At 44.8% G+C, this 17,443-nt stretch overlaps 1 protein-coding gene across 3 annotated transcripts in view; it reads left to right on the top strand.

Moving 5' to 3' along the window:
* Positions 1–573: 573 nt before the first annotated feature.
* SUSD6 (sushi domain containing 6) overlaps positions 574–17,443 on the top strand; it is a 91,219-nt gene continuing 74,349 nt past the window's right edge. The window contains exon 1 of one of the 3 annotated variants that reach the window (XM_074327296.2): positions 574–936. The gene's annotated coding sequence lies outside the window, so the exon portion shown is untranslated. Of the gene's footprint in view, positions 937–1,063; positions 1,329–17,443 lie in introns of those variants that run through there. The other 2 variants (XM_019733412.3, XM_074327298.2) reach the window with 2 other exon arrangements.

Here is a 17,443-nt window from a genome sequence, read left to right on the forward strand (position 1 = left end):
GAACTTCAGTTTTCTTAACGTTGAGATCCGTCGTGCTTTTAGCGTGCTGAGGAATCACTTGGGAATGCTCATGAAAATAGATCCCTGCGTCTGACCCTAGTTTTATTGGCTCAGAAGGGCTTAAGGTAAGACCCCAATTACACCCACCCCACCCCTCTGAGCAATTTTGACATTGGCAGGCTACCACCAAGGTTTAGGAAGCACTGCTTAACGGGGAGATAATGACCTGCCTCAGGGATAGGTCTAGCGAACGATTCAAAAGCTAATAAGCCAACATGCGTTAAAGCACCTTGTGAACCTGAGTGCAAACCAATTCTTTGAAAATTATATTAATCCAATAATCCAAATAATATCTTAAAAATCTAAATAATAATAATAGTAAAATAACTGGAGGATGCACTGCAAACGCGGCACAGTCCGAGCCAGTACCACCTCCCAGTCCACTCCCTCACAGTCGACGTAACTGTCTCTTTAAGACACCCCCACCCCCACCCAGGCTCACCTCCCGTAGGGCTTGCAGCTCGGCGGCGGCGCGTGCGTGTTGGCAGCCGTGGATCGCCGGGGCCTCCCAGCGGGGCGGTCGCGGCGACGCGACGCCGGCGCTTGTTGCGTGCGCGCCTGGCTCCGCCCCTTCCTCTCCCCCCTCCGTGGGCCTCCCCCGCCCGCGCGGTACAGCTGGGCCACTGACGCGGGAGCTGCTGCCTTCGCCACCGCTGCCGCGTTCTGTTCTCCTCAGCCGGCGACAGTCTCGCTCCCTGCCTCCCGCCTCCTCTTCCCGGAGTGCCGGCCCGCGCCATCCAGACTAGGGCAAGCGCGGCACGCGCGGCCTCGCCTAGTCCCGAGAAACCTGCGGGAGCGCGCAGGCGACGGAGGGGATCCCAGCGCCACAGAAGCTGCGAGCGCCCCCATCCCGGAGGTCGCCGCACCGTTCCCCGGGTAAGTTGTCACCGGGGCCGGGGGGCGGCGGGGTCGGGCATTGTGTCACTGGCGCTCCCGGCCAGCTGTCAGGGACGCGGGGCCGACGCGCACCGCCTGTGAGGGACGCTGGGGAGCCCCGCCGGCCGCCCGGCGTCGGCTGCTATCTGCCAGTCCGGCTGTCACCCGGCCGCGAGCCCCGCGCTGGGGTGGGTCAGCCGGGCACCGTGCCGGGAGGGCAGCCAGGGGAGGCTGTGCTGAGGCCGGGAGGAGGATCAGACGGCGGTGTGAGGCCGGGAGCTTAGTGACCGGGATCGGGGCGCGCTGCTCTAGCCTCGCGGGGCGTTCGGGGTCGCGGTCGCTGTCCGGGAGTTCAGGGTGGAGACCACAGTTGGCGGGTCGCTGGAGAGGAGGTAAGCAGGGGTCCTCTTTCTTATTACTGCTGTTATGTACCCCGCCTGCCGATCAAAGCTGCGGGTCGCGCGTGGGGGCAGGGTTGGCTTAGCGACGGTGGATTTCCTGAGCAAACCTTGCAGTCCGTGTGTGTGAGCACCGTAGCTTTCTGCAGCCCCCGCGCCCTGTCGGGTCTTTAATCTCAAAAACTTGTCTTATTATCCGGACTGAGACTCACCGAAACCACTTCCTGTTTATATATGTAGACTTTCTGTTTCACTCCTGCTTTTCGGAGACTCCTGATATTAGTGTACGTCTGACTCTCCTGCAGGCTTGTGGCTGTGGGGCTGCTGAACTAACTGGAAAAAGTTACCTGTAAGGAGATGAGGAGGAGGAGGTGGTTTAGGGGACCGTAAAATCCAGAAGAAAAGAGGCGTCAAAATCAGATCTTTGGCTGGTTTGAGGGAAGTTCACATCTTGGCCAAGAGGCCTAATGCTGCTGTTCCCACAGAATGTTCTCTCCGTGGCAGGCGACTCCCTGGTCTTTGTTGCTCCTGGTAATGGACTTTGTGTGTGTTCTATACAGAGGGGCAATAAAACTACCCAGTTCATTTAAACTTAGGTATTTACTCTTTCTAGATCTTCAGGGTTGGAAGTGTTTCTTTCAGCTTTTCATAGTGCTTAATTCATAATTCATTTCTGCTCTTTTCATTATTCTGTTTTAAAATATACTCGTGTGTATGAAGGACACACACACACACACACACACACACACCTTTTCTGTTTTGGGAATTCCACACCCAAATTGTCACCATCTAGTAGAGGCTAGCAGAGACATGTGCTTGGTGTTAAGCTCTGCATTTCTGGTCTTTGCAGTTTTAGCTGGATGTATTTTCAACGAGAAATGAAAAATTTTCAGAGTTGGGTGTGCGTGTGCCTACTTCCCTCTGAGTAAAGGAGGTACGTATTTAATAAAGCAACAGTAATAGTAGTAATAGGGAAAAGTGTTTAGGGACTTACTGTATACAAAACTTTGTGCCAAGAACTTTACTTTCTTGATCTCATTTCATAAACAACAAACTTTTTTGGTAAATATTGTTGTTATTCGCATTTTTTTCAGTTGAGACCAAAGCCAAACAAATAATTTGCACAAGGCACAAAGATAGTTTGTGATGGAACCCTGTTAATTACTAGATTATACTGTTAATTTCTAGTTTGCTTACCTTTTGGTAAAACTGGAGTTTTTCTAGAACCTTTTCAAAGCACTACTCAGATCCTGAGTACCCATAACTCTTCAACATACATACACATTTATGGTATGTTTGCATAACATTCATTTGTTCATTCATTCTTTCATTCAGTGCTCAAGTATTTTTGCGATGCGGAATGTATGCCAGGTACTGTGCTAGGTATTAGGGATCCTGCAATGAATAAGACAGAACCCAGCCAGTGCCCTCATAGAGTTCACAGTCTTTAAGTCAATTTATTTTGGTTTATGTTGTTAATTCTCATTGGTTAATTCTCATTGCCATTTGCTGCTTAAGGAACTTCTGCCCAATGAGTTAAATAGAGGACAATACTAGTGTGAAGCTTGATAGATAGGACTTCCTGTCAACAGAATGACTTTTTGGATATAGAACTTCCTGTCCACAGAATGACTTTTTGTTCTTTTCATTACTGTGGTTTAAAATATTTGTATGAATGATGCACACAGTAGAAATGGCATATGAAACAAATGCTCACCTACAGCTTGACTGGGACAGGTCTCTGGGTGCTCAGAGTAGGGCCTGCCCCTGCCTTTGCCCTGCAGTGTTTAAACCCTGAGCCAAACCCATTGTCAAATGGCAGTGTTCAGCTTATTTGCTGGGGCCTGCCTTTTCAAAGCACAGAATTTGGGCAGATAGAAGAGGAAGTTAGGTAAAATAAGTGTTACAGATGCAGGCTGGCAGATGAAGAGACCTCAGCACTTTGTCTGGTTTCCTGGCAGGTCTCCATCTCGTGGTGATTGAACGTGTGCTCTTATGTAATGGTGCATCTCCTGGCAGGGGATTTCCTCCTGTCCTGTCGCTGGGGCAGCAATTCCTACAGCTACCTTCTCCCTGTGTACACACACACCTGTATACCCTCCAAAGGTAGTAATTCAATTGGCTTATTAAAAGTAGTTATTTCAGGTTTATGGCTTCTAAGCATTGTTTCACTCCCTCAATGCTTTTCCATCCCCAGATAAAAACTTATCTTATGTTTTAAATTTTTCCTTGTGCTCTTTTTCCATATCCTTAGCTCTTTGGACAGCCAGGTAACTACTGGTATCTGTTTGTGGCTCAGAGAATTACAATATCTTTAAAAAACTTAGTGAGTCACATAGTTTTACTCATTTCCTTACCCAGACAAGTGAAGTGTGGAGAATGTCTTTAGCAGAGCCTCTTGCAGGCAGAGAAGGAAGGGCAGAGAGCACCTGTGTTTGTTTTTTCCCTGTAGTTCCCCAGTTACCAAGTGACAACTCACTGAAAGGCAGCAGCAGGGCTCTAATGCCTTTTTGCAGGTCTGAAATGCCTGCTTGGAGACCTGAATGTTAGCAGATCCACTGGGCCTGATTGTGGAATTGCCATGCATGAAGCGTTTTACTGAGCTCCTGAACTGACACGCAATCTCCTAGTTGAAGCTAACAAGCAGTATTAATTTTCCCTCTTCTATCTGCTTGGGCAGTAGGGATGTCTTGTTTAGGGGGCATTCCCTCAGGCAGTACGAGAAAGATGAGAAGCAACAAACAGAGGAAGAAGCCCAGTGCCTTTTTTTCCTCCCCAAACTTTGAAAGCAAATATTGCTCCTGTGCAGACTTAGGTGTTGTGGATTAAGACACTTGGGTTAAAGATAAATGAGCATTGGAACAAGTGCATGTGTGATAATAGATACTCTTTCCCCTGCTTTCTCCTCAAGATGGCTTCAGTCTAGGGGTCACTCCTGTATCCCATGGTAGTGAGATTTCATTTAATGGAATTTTAAAGAAATTAATATTCTTAAATTATGTTGCCACATTGCAGGGAATGTGAAAACTAGAGCAGTGAGAAACACTGCCTGATCCTGTCATGTGGGAGGGCTATTTCCATATTGGTGGGCGTGAAGGATGCAGCTTGAGGTCGGGGCTGGGGATTTTGTGATGAGTATTTGAAGCTGCTAACAGCTGTGGATCTGACACCAGTGAAGCAATTTCAGGACAGCATTGGGGTGACCATCCTTGAGCATCAAGATACCTGTTCACTCCCTCCCTGGCTTGGATTCAAGGCAATAGCCACTATTCCCTAGGATGATTGATTGTAAGTTCGTGAGTGTCTCTGTGTAAAAAGCTTTATTTGAAAAGTTGGAGGTGCTGCAGAAAGCGTTACCTCTTACAGGCTTCGATGTTAGTGGCAGAGACTGTCAGGCACCTGTGTATGTGCTCCCATGTTTCAGTGAAGGTGTCCGTTTTCTTTCCCTTGTGGTCCTGTGTCCTAGAAACCAGCAGGGCTCCTTCTATCTGTTCTCTCATCTTCTGCTTCTTACCAGAGTGTGGAAGTCTCTTCTCTGCTGGTAGACCTTGCAGTGCCACCAATCTGGGTCACTTCAGCCATGAAAGGCCACCTGTGCTCTTGTCAGGGCTGGGGAACAGTTGAGTCCCTGTGAAGGCACTGGTATAGCAACAGCAGAAAATGCAACTATAGTGAGAACTAAATGGGTTTCACAGACTCTGGTGTTGCCTGTGATATATTCTCCCTCCCTGGTTTTTACATCTCAAAAAAGGAAAGTAGCCACCCTTGAAACATCTGAAGGCTGCATGCCAAAAATCAGAGAATATTATTGAAGCATTTTTCTGAGGCAGAAATAGATACAGCTCCTGATACTGTGTCCAATATTAGTAGATCCTTAAAATTATCTGGTAGCTCTGTGCCCTTAAATGTACTACCACCTCCCCCATACATATACAAGTGTTATACTGTTTTGGGGTGTTTGGATTTTTTTTGGCAGGGCCCCTGCCAAAAATTTGGAGAAAATTAATCTCGGATTCCTGATGACAGTAATAGGTTCTAAGTGGGTTTGCAGACTGCATTTGGTGACTGACAATTCTTTATTACTCAGAAGAGGATCTTTTGTGGTAAAAAATAAAATGATTCAGGTTCCTTTTCTCCTGTAATTGGAGATAGGACACAAAGCCTCATGAGAAGAGACACAAATAAGGGCTTTTTCCCCGTTCCCCCCCCTTTCTTAAGGCGGGGAAACATCCAATCTTTCCAAGTCCAGTCACCCACCAGCAGTAACTTGCCTTCACCCACAGAAGTTTAAGATCAGAGCGTGGAATTACTTTGTGTGTAGGAGCAATTGCTGAAATTTTGGCTGGACTAGGCTTTGGCTTCTGATAAAGCCAGTAAAATGAAACTGGCTTCTGAGAATGGGATAGGAGTGTTTATTCCAATCTGTCTTATTTGGGCTATTCTTAGTTGATCTCAGTGAACTAAGTGAGTGGAAGTTTAAAAAAGGGACCTTGAAAAAGAGAACAAGGTGGTTTTGCTTATTTTGTATTTTAAATTGTAGCTAGGTAAACTGCAGGAACACTGTTTTTTTGTTTTTGTTTTTGTTTTTAATCAACAATACACTGAGCCAATATTATAGAAAGCTTGGGAAACAAAGGAGAAAAAAATTCACCATGATTCTACTATCTTAATAAAAACATCATTTCCATGTATTCTATTTTTTTCTTTTAGTTGGTAATCTCAGTACATTCAATTGTATGTTTTGTTTTTTTCACATAGCGTTCTCCCGTAAACATTTTCCTTATCATGGCGCATAGCCTTTTGTAATTATTTTAATGGCTTTATAATATTCCATCATGGATCATTTGTGGTTTAAATATCCTCTCTTATACATCTAGATTATTTCTAAGTTTGCTCAAGGAGACTTTTTTCAGAGGGGTTATTTTATGTTGTCTTATTATGTGTATTTTAAAAAACAGCTTTATGGAGACATAATTTATATTTAGCCATTTAAAGTATACAATTCAGTTCATTTTAGTATAGTTACAGAGTTGTATAACCATCACCATAATCTAATTTTAGAACATTTCCATCACCCCCAAAAAGAAGCTCCATTAGTAGTCCCCTCTGCAATGCCCCCAGCCACAACTAACTAATCTACTCTCTAGTTTATCTATTTGGATATTTCATATAAACAGAATCATACAATATGTGGTCTTTAGTAATTGACTTCCTTCACTTAGCATAGTGTTGTTGAGGTTCATTAATGTTGTAGCATGTGGCAGTACTTCATTCCACTTTATTGCTAAATAATCTGTTGTATAGATATACCACCTTTTGTTTATTCATCATGTAATAGATGAATGGATAAACATTTACGTTTGCTTTTTGGTTATTAGGAATGATGTTGCTATGAACATCTATGTATCAGGTTTTGTGTGAACATATATTTCATTTTTCAGGGAGATATTTTAAAAGCTGCATTCATTTTCTTTGGAGTTACCATTCTACTGGGTTATACAGTTTGGGGAAGAACAGTGTTACAGCAAAATCTGTTGGTCTTAAGGTGTTGAGGATATTGCCCTGATTTAAGAAAAGATGTTACATGTATGCACGTGTGTACACACACACCAACACACAATCATGTGTTTATGAAGTTTGAACTCTCCAACAGCATTGTTTCTAAATCTTTGGTGTAGAACTTGGAACGGTAATGTGAGTTGACAGATACAGTACTGCCCAAATTCAGTGCGTATGTACTGACTGCTACTTTTGTTTTTTTTAAAGAGGATTTTCAGCATCTTTAGGCCTCAGTTCTAAATCGCATCATTGCGTTTTATGGAGAGAACTTTACCATGAACCCCACAGAGGCTTCCTTATCAAATGTAATTTATAGATCTTAGAAGCATTTCCTATGACAGACTCCATGCCAGCGTGTGCACCTGCTGAGAGGCTTCTGCTAGGCTGGCGAGTGGAATGCTCACGGAATAGAGAGCCAGTCGGCGAGGGAAGGGGAGGGCTCCTACTGGTGGGCCTTACTTGCACCGAGGTTAAAAATATAGATCATGCCAGACACAAAGAGGAACAGATGGTGCCACTGGGAGTGTCATTTCCTCTACAGGACTTACCCCTGTGTAGTTTCACATCATACCAGCCTGTTACTGAAATGATGCAGTAGCTGGTCTTGCTTTCTCTGCTCCTAGATCCCTACCAAAAGCTTTTGAAAGCATGGTATGTGTAGGCTACCTAATTTCTTTATCAGAGGGTCAATATGGCTCCACCCCAGAGAAGCATGTGGCACACAGGGCACATACCTTTTGTCCAACAAGCCAGACAAAAACCAGGACCTTGAATTATTTTCTCCTAATCCTGTATTAGGTTTCTGTACCTGGAGCCAAGCCCCAGGATCAGTCCTTCCAAAAGTTTCTGTGTGTATGTGAATGCAGCCATAACTTCCCTGCCACAATTCACTGCCAAAAGTTTTGGATTTGGAATAGGCTCTATCTGTTAATGCAAATTCTATTCCCAAGTCCTAGGAATCTCAAAAGATGGAATGAGGTGAGACGACACTTATCTGAAGGTTCAAATTCTTGACTATATTATCCAGATGTTACCACAAAACTCCTTGCACAGCAAACTGCATATGTGCCGAGACTCTGTAGGCTCATGAGATGCTAGAATTGGAAGGATGGAACTTGGGGGATCATCTCATACCTCCTCACTTTATAGAAAGGAGAAACAGGAACTGGGTGTTCAGAGCTGACTTACCTGAGTGGTGACAGGGCCAGGGGAGAAGCCAGGGCCCTGATTACTAGTCTAGTGCTTTCTCTACCCCAGTGTATTCGATTTCTCTTCTCCTCTGGGCCTGTCCCGGCAAGGGGTTTGGAAGCCCATCAGGGTGTGTGATTCATATTGTTAGGAACAAATTCATGCCCCTTTTGTGATTGTGGTTTTGAGTCTAATAGTGAAATTACAAAGGGGAATGAGTCTTTAAGGGTAGAACTGTTCTTAAAACAAGCACTGTTATTCTTAGGTTGGGCCTGCTTAACTGTTTTATCTCTGTACTATGCTGCTTTGCAGTTCAAAAATACCACCTGACTCCAGGCCAGTGGGATGTGTTCTCTGAGTCATTTCCCCCTTTCTTGGGGTTCTCTTTGCCCAGGTGGGACAGTGACAGGAACTGGTAACATTCTAGGTGTAGTAGAACTGCCCAGTAATTGGGAACATGTCGGGGGGTGCTGACATTCCCTCCCTCCTACTCCACCAGCAGACCAGAACCCTTCACAACTGTGGTTCTGATTTCCTCAGGTTTATGTCATATGCGATCAGCCACCCATCCAAATGCAGTGGGATACATGTCTCTAAACAGCCAGAAAGGAAATAAGCTGCCTGGGCTGAGGTCGTACATGCTGCCTTTTCCCATCCTGAAAGCCGTTGAGCAGTTTTGTGTTCACTGGGTGCTGCTCTTTCCGTTGGCATGCTCAAGACATTTATAGAGAATTAACAAATAGTATGTTGGCTGGTCACACCTTTATCAGTCCTTGATTCCAGTCCGCCTCCAGGTAGAAACTCTGTCACGGAAAGGCCATCTATCTCCTTGTTTCAGTCCTGTGTGAATTTGCTTGTTACGTAGCAGTATGGCAAGGAAAACAGGCTCCGGGTTTCATCAGAGTGCATTGGTCCATGTTTCTTTCCCTTTACGTGCACTTTCAAGTCATAATGATTTATGAACTGATAAATCTGGTTGGGATGTGACTTCAGGCTGGTGGGAGATGGGTAGATGGTTGCTGCAGAAACTGGAAGGAAGTAGATCTAGTGATTTGTTTGGCAAGTATTGGTGAGTACCTGTGGCTACGGTAGAATACAGTTGTGAATAAGGAACAAAATGGACACAGTACTTGTGCTCATAGAGTTAACATTCTGGGGGAATAACCATGGATTATTTCATTTGAAAGTAGTAATAGAGGAATCTGTTGTTTAAAGTCGACTTTCAGCTTGACTGCTCTGAAGGAGTTGCTCTGACTTTCAGTGACATCTGTGCCTAAAACCAATAATCCCCCTGGAATGGAGGAGGTTTTTAAAAATATCCTTGGAGAGTCTGTCCTGGCCTCCCAAGCAAGGAAGCAAGTTGCCTTTCCCTATAGAGTGAGCTAGGTCTAGGAATTGGGTTTGGTGTGAGGATTCCTGGTTTTTGGCTTTTACTTAACCAATCAATTTTTAATGTGGGAACGTTTTCTGACTCTGAAATACCTTTTTTTTTTTAAGCTAAGAGAGAAAAGCAGGTGTGTATTCAACAGTAAGAAGTTGGGAAATAGACAGGATCAGTGGTGTGAATTCCTTAGGGAATCTTTCTTCCATCTCTCTTGAACCTCAGTTTTAGATCTAAATGTTGATTTGTGGTCCCTTTTTCTCATATATCTGTGACTGTATAACCTACTGAGGGCAGTAAAGGACCTAATACAATACTGGCAAAAATAAAGCTCCCAATAAATGCACATCCCCATATATTTTACCTCTAAGGGTAGCCATTTCTGTGTAGGCCCAGGTTCCAGGCTGACATCGGAAGTCCCCTGAGGTCAGTGACTGTCTTGTCCACTCCTTTGTACTCAGCTCCTGGATTAATTTGTTGGTTGATAAGTAATTGACAAAGTATAGAGAATTAAAATAAAAAGAGGGAGAGGGCAGGGTGATTTTGAGGTCATGAGCCTTGATGACAAGGAATGACATTCTAAAAAGACATTTGGAGGGAGGCCTGGTTTGAGTGAAAACAAATATAAACCAGGTGATAAAATGCTGTTAACATTCACCAAGTTCACTGTGGCTGGTGCCAGGAAAAGAAGATAGTTCAGGAACCATGGAGATGGGAGGAGGTGAAGGAAAGAGGGTGTTAGCGGTTGTCCAGAATGTTGTTTTTGTGTTTGTTTGTTTGTTTTAGCATCCACTGTGAATCTGGTTGCAGGCAACAAAGTGGTTAACATAGGATGGCTTGTTTCTTTGTTCTCCAGAATTGAGCTCTTTTGGGGGTGGTTCTGGAATTATAAAATATAATTATATGGGTCATCTCCTTTGAGGGTCTGTGTACGCTTTTGAAAAATCACATCTTTCAAAGAAGGGCTGCTCTCTATAAATACTGACTGCTTTTCTTGGGATATATGTAAGCAACCGTAGAATGAACAGATTTCAGAGCCTTTGGTGTTGATAAAACTATGAATAGACACAAAGTAGATATTTTTCAAGCAATGCATCTGAACGCATTTATTAATTGAAGAAATATTTATCGAATGTGCTTTCCCATATCATCATCTCCCCACAGGGATTTTTTGCAGCACAGGCTAACAAATTTTTTGAATTGTTCTCCAGTGTTCGGGTTGGTCTCTTTTACCCTCATAGATGTCAAGCCTTTAAGGATGGAAAGTGCTGGTTTAATTTTCCTCTGTTTTCTCTGCAGGCTGGGTATCCGTATTAGTAGCAATAAAGATTTCTTCATTTTGCAAAATGCTTTCCACAGCAGATATCATGTAATGCTCTGAGAAAGGTTTTAGTCCCATTTTACAAATGGGAAAGCCAGGCCTTTGATCACAAGTGGACATTGAGCAGGCACTGTACACGTAAATACTCTGCTGAGTCAGCTGGGCTCAGGCGGAATCAAACATTGGTATCCCATGCAGGGGAATGGGAAACCTCCTGGATTGCAGACTGGCTAAATTTTAACTTGCTCAGGAAAAGCAGTAACAACTCTTTCCTGTTCCCCCACCCCCATCTCCACATAGATTCTCTCAAGGTCACGATGTCAGTATATTTTTGTGTAGTGATGGGACAGAAATGTGAAAATGTACCTAATTTAAAAAGGCAACTTTCATCTGAGGAAAAAGCATTCCCATGTAGCCCACGGGGCTTTTATTTTTTGGAGGAGCAGGGAGGCCGTCGAGAGAAAACCCTGGTATCTAGAAATCCATGCAGTTTTGGGTTATTAGAGAGCCCAGTTGGGGCTCTGCCAGAGCAGGAGTTCAGAGTTCCTTGGGTTCCAAGGGCTCTGTGATGGGGATTTTGAGTGGCCCTGCAAACATATCTGTATCAGGCATTGCTGCAATTTTAATTCTGTCTTTCTGCACATGTATTCTGACTCCAGGCAGCAAGGGTGAGCCCAGGGCCTCCCCGAGATGCCCCTCAGATTGTTTCCAAAGGGGTACTGTCTTGGCCTCAGAATTCATGAGGGTCCTGAAGGAGTGTCCTTCCTTTCTTTTTGCTGCCCCAGGGACCCATGGTCTCCTGTCGGTGAGGCGTGACCTCGTCTTCCCCATTATCCTGCCCTTGTTTTCAGAGGCAGATGAGCCTCTGAAAGACGAGCCTGTGTGGGCAGCGAGGATGTAAAGGAGAAGGTCCTGCCTCACCCAGGACAGCTTCCATGTGAGGAAACATAAAGCAGTGCTGATGTGACTGGCACAGGGTGTCCTTGGCCAGTCCTGGCTGGTTTTTCCATTTAGTTGGGAAAGTGGAGGAGTAAGATTGGCTCTGGGCCCGGCATAGTTCCCCCCTTTCCTATGGTGAATGGAAATGGACGATTGTTTTAGGCAGTGGCTACTGAATGGGAGGCAGTGGAGGATCGCAGGCCTTGAATCAGACGGGCCCTGCTCTCACTCCCAGCTCAGCCACTGCCCGGCGTCTGACTTTGAGCACATGTAACCCCTCTGATCCTCAGCTTCATCATTTGTGAAATGGAGATGATAACGGCACACTGCCTGTCTCTAGCGGGACAGCTGCCAAGGTATTAATGATTACCTGGGGCCAGGAATCCTGGGCTAAGGACGGGTAACAGGAAACTAACTTCTTAAACTTTGTTGTGTCACTTGAGTTTTCTGCTGGTATGTATCTGACTTAATTAAAATTATGTTTAAAAGTATTTCCTCATGAGATTATTATGAAAATCAAATAAAATAGGATATTTAAAACACTAGATACAGTACCTGACAACCAAAGATACTCAAATGGCAGCTTTTTGGGGGAAGAAGTGATATTAGTAGTCAACCCTTGCTCTTACAGTGTTAGATTTTGTGTCTAGTTTGTGTGGCTTTGGGTAAGTTTCTTTGTTAAGCCCCATCTTTTCCCACTGAAATGGGGGTTAAGCATAGTATCTTACATGTGGAGGGTTTGGAGGGGACATGTAATGCAATCAGCCTGGTGTTTGGCGCATAGAATTGCTCAGTAAACATGAACTGTTATCAGCACTGGCCAGGGCGGTGCAGGTAAGAGGCTCCCCCAGTCTGGGCAGAGAGGGGCTGAGCATGGCGGAGAGGCCAGCTCAGGAGCAGGTCCTTTCTCCCCTTTCCAAGGCACATGGACGGGCAGAATGACAAAAGGGAGGGGCTGATTTCCTCTCTCTTTTCTTCCACATCCTCCTAGACTCCTTACCACTGCCCTCGCAGGGTCAGGTCTCTCAACTCTTTCAGGCCTGGCCTTCTCTGTGAACCTGCCCTGCTGCTGGCATCTACGTGACAGGCTCACAGCGCTGAGTCTGCTCATCTCGCTCTCTCACCCCAAAGGCCTGCACGAGGATGGGCTCAGTGTCTAGGGAGAGGCGTCTCTCCACACCACTTTGGTCCTGCCTGTGACTTCCCACCTCTCCGTAACTACCTGCCTGTGTGTGGGACTGGATGGTTGAGTTGAAGCCAGGCTTGGTAGGAAATAGATTTTGAGCTTTGCTATCGACTCCTGTTCTGTATATTCACATTTTGAGAGGAAAAACTCCTGAGTGATTTCTGCCCAGTCTTGTTTCCAGAGAGTGATTCTCGTCCCCCGACTCATTGTGGGGGCCAGAGCTGATCGCACTTTCAGTTTCTCATCTTGGGTTTGTACAGTGTACTTCTCACCCTTGCCCTTTCGGTTCTCTCTTTATCAGACTTTACCTCATTTGCATTGCTGCCTTCACGCGTCATGAAATACTTAACCAGCTGATGAAAAATACAGGAACTACAATGTCAAATGTTTACCAGTCTAAGTTTGCTCAGTGGAGGGGATGAAGGTGTGTGCATATTTGTACGGACTTTTGCACTTGATAGTTTTTACATTGTTTTTGTGTCTTTTAGATACACCTTTTCCCAAATTTACATTTAGTGGTGGCTGGCAAACCTTAGTCCATTTTTCTTTGGACCATATCCTCGCGGTAGGTATTGGGTTCGCGTTTTATAATTGCTTCTCAGGAGCTGAAGAGTCCGAGGGACCTGCTCCCAAGGCCCTCACTTTTCATTCCTTAATACCAACCAAGTCACTGCACCTCTAGACAAATCTGCTCTGATTCCCAGCCTGCTTTCTTTCCCATCCTGGTTTTTTTATGGCATCAAAGTGCTTCCTGTTGGCTTGGCAAAAGAAAGATTCTCAGATGACCTTAAAGAGCTCATGGAAAGGACCCTTTACACTTAGCTAATCGCACAATTAGACTGTTCAGTGGAAAAGTTACCCTCCCCTCTGCTTTACGAAAGTCCCTCTAAAACGCAAGTTGTTCAGGCTGTTTATCATGTTTCTGTAGTATTCATCTGATTTTTGAAGATAGATGTGCTTAAATTAAATCTGGTTATAAGGGTGATGCCTAGAAGTTTTAGAGGAGATACTTATGAAAGAACCAAGCTCTGGGTTTATTTCAGGCCTAATCATGAACTTGCAGGAGCAGTGTTAGGGCACTGGGGAGAGAGGATGGCACACTGCCTTGGAGCTGTCATCTAGGAGGCCACCTTTTGGGGACCATATTGTAGGCAGTCCCAGGCCTATGTGAGTCGTGCCTGGGCCTTAACAGAAATGAGCCAGGTGGTGTTTCCAGTAAAACTGGCAGCTGTTCTTACTGTCAGAATTAATTAAAAATGTTTTACATGTAAATATGGAATTATGGGAATCTTCCTTTTGGGGTTTATCCCTTGCTTTTGGCCAGAAGTGACTCTCAACTCTGTCTTCCCATCCTCTCTGGTGACTTTCGTCACAAATGAGTCGTTTGTGGTGGAGAAGTGGCGGACCAGTCCTCTCTTCAGTGTAATTTAAAGGTCGCTGATGGGACGATGTGCCCAGAACGTGCTGCTGCACAGATACCGTGGTAATGAAAATGTTCATCATTCGAGTTATTCCTGTGGATTAAGATATTTGGATGTAGCAGGTGTGATACCTAAACAGAGTGGCTATATCAAGGTCACAGGGCCCAGAAAAGAAAAGCGAACTGTGGGGAGTGGGGCAAGGCAGGAAGCATTGCGCGCATGCTCTGTGCCAGGCCCTGTGCTGGGTGCTGTACCGAGGGGGCTTATTTTCACTGTAGAGATAAGAAAACCAAGCTTCAAAAGTTAAGTACTAGAATTTACTGGGCTGGAGCCAGAACCAAGGTTGGAGTGATTCCAAAGCCTGTGTTTTTTTCATTTTTTCATAAAATATATGGATTAGGAAGTTGGGGTGGAGGATGGGGTGGTGAGGGAGACAGAGGACAAATGCCTGGAGAAAGGAGGACCAGGCCAGGTAGGAGCCTCAGGGGAAGGGTGCTTGGGAGTGGGTGGTCCTGGGTGGAGGGTATGGAAAGGAGAGGTTGGTGAGAAAAATAAACCAAAGTAGACGAAAAGGAAAAACAAGTTGGGGTATAACTTGGAAGGGTGTGTACCATTGGTATAATGGCAGCTCTTCCCTGAAGGAAGCTGTGTGGGGTTTGTTTTTGGGCCTGGAGGACCAGATAGCCGCTGTATTTAGGCAGGTGGCAGTTGGGCCCTGCAGGAAGCCTTTTAATCCCTGGTATTTATAGACTGGCCCATACTCTACTGAAAGGCAGCTCCCATTTCAGTTAGCGAAGGCAGCATTATCTGCCTTTGAAACACTGCATTTATAGATCCCCATTTGGCCCAGTGGGAGAGGCTAAGTAATGCCCTGTTACATTATTGTGACTCCCTGCTGCCTCAGAGATTGTGCAAAGACTAGTACCACTAAGTGACCCCTAGCTGCCCCCCCTCCTGCAGATGCTCCTTTTCCTCTCAGGGATGAGATGGAGTCAGGAGTGGGAAAGGGAGCCCTCTAGTCTCTGTGTTTAAGGTAGCCAGGAATTCCCGAGAAGGATGCTTCTGACTTGTTCCCAGTTCCTTGCCACAAGTCTGGGGTTGCTATTTACAGTATGGCCAACCCTACATTCAGTCCAATTCAACATTGAGTTATTGATACGTGCTAGTGTGTGTGGGAGGATGGTATACAAAGATGATTGAGACAGGTCTCTGACCTAATGAGGGAATGATGAGTAAACAGGTCCAACGGTCAGGCTAGTTCCTTTTTCGTATAGCAGGAAGTGTTCATAAACTTCCAGTGTTGTCTAACTTAAATGGTTATTGTGAGGACTGATTTTGTAATAATGAATTGAAACTGCTTCGAAAAGTATAAAGCTCTAGATTTACGCAAAACTTTCTTAATATTACAAGGCAGACTCATAATAAAAGTGCTATTTTTTACATGTATTAAGTGCTTTTTATGTGCCGGGCACTGTTCTGAGTGCTTTATATGTATTATCTTGTTTAATCTTCACAGCAACTTTGAAGTAGATTGCTTACATTATACCCATTTTACAGTTGTGAAAACTGATGCCAGAAGAGGATTGAAAACACCTTTCGAGGATGCACAGCTGGTAAGGAGCAGAGCCAGGCAGTCTGAACCCTTGGCCACACCATGTGGCCCATGTAAAGACCCTGAAGGAGTCCCACCTCAAGGGTGGCAGCAGCCAGGACTTACCCTGAGAGACCAAAAGGAGCAGGGAAAGGTCAGGCCGGTGCTCACGAAAGTGTTAGAATTTCTGCATAACTTAATTCAGTTATTGCAAGCAGTTCCGAACCTGAAGCCATGTTTCTTGGACACTAATGCAGTTGAAATACAAGACAACTGAAGACAAGGAGGAAGGACAGATTGGTGAGCTCACGTATGTTGTTGGATATTTACTGACAGACTGAAACAGGCAGAACTTTACAGCGAATGCAGCTTTCTTCAATTTACAAACCAGTGCAAAGATCCAGGCAATGTGCTTTGTGCTGGGACTTTTAAAGAACACACATGAAAGAAAACATAACTTCCCCTCTCAGCCTATTGCTCTTGAAGTTTCTATTAAGGATATCTGCATTCGATTATTAATATGCAATATATCCATCTTTGGCAGTCATTTTCCAGAGAAATCAGGTTCATTTTTTGAGGCAGCTTCTAGCCAGGTAATATTTCTGATGTGGAAGATTGGCGGCAAACATTCATGCAGGTCATGGAGAAGGCAGTCTCTTCATCCGATGCATGAGAGCTCTGGGAGTAAATGTCTCTGAATTCCTGTTTCACTCCACTCCATTCTGTCAACAGCATTATTAGCTTGTGGTGCCTGTTACTGGAAGTGATTATCTGTCTCATGAGCAGTTCAGAGGCTTAGCCATCACCATCTAATGACCTAGTTCCCAAATCTTGCAGTGGCTTCAGAAGTTTCTTCGGAATACCCCAAAGCAGTGTTTCTCAAAGTGTGCTTTAGAATTACCTGACCCACCCAGTGCCTTGGGAATCACTTGCCTTGTGGGTGGGTCCTGGCATCCGAATAGTAAACACATTTCCCTCTGCACTGGTTCCGAAGTAGAGCTAGAAAGCCAAGTCCAAGCCCATCAGAGAGCGGCAAGCAGCAGTGTGAACAATCTTCAAAGCTTCCTGTTTTCTTTTTATAATAAATGGGAATTTTGCCTCCTGTCCCATAATACACTTATCCAGGATAATTTTAATATAAAATCAATTACATTATTTAACATGGAATAAATTTGAACCTCTACCAAGATTGCGTGCCTTCAGGCCAGGCTGCTTAAAGTTGTAATCTTGGTTGCATGAATTGTTATCTGTGTGACCTTGGGCAAGTTATTTAACTTCTCTGCTTTGCCTAAAAATGAAGATTTTAAGGCTGTTGTGAGGATTAAAGGTTGTTGTTTGGATTAAATCAGATATTAGATGGAAGATGCTTAAATCCACGCACAATGATTAAGCAGTGAAGGGCCAGTTAATGATACTATTACTATTATCCTGAGGTTTCATGTTACTGAGAGTGTGACCACCCCAGTTACAGAATCGAGCCCTGCAGAACGACAAAACATCCCATTCCCATTGACACAGCCAGA

The sequence above is a fragment of the Rhinolophus sinicus genome, chromosome 3 (genome assembly GCF_057876585.1).
Source record: "Rhinolophus sinicus isolate RSI-liver-muscle chromosome 3, RSI-T2T, whole genome shotgun sequence".
Classification (NCBI taxonomy): Eukaryota; Metazoa; Chordata; class Mammalia; order Chiroptera; family Rhinolophidae; genus Rhinolophus; species Rhinolophus sinicus.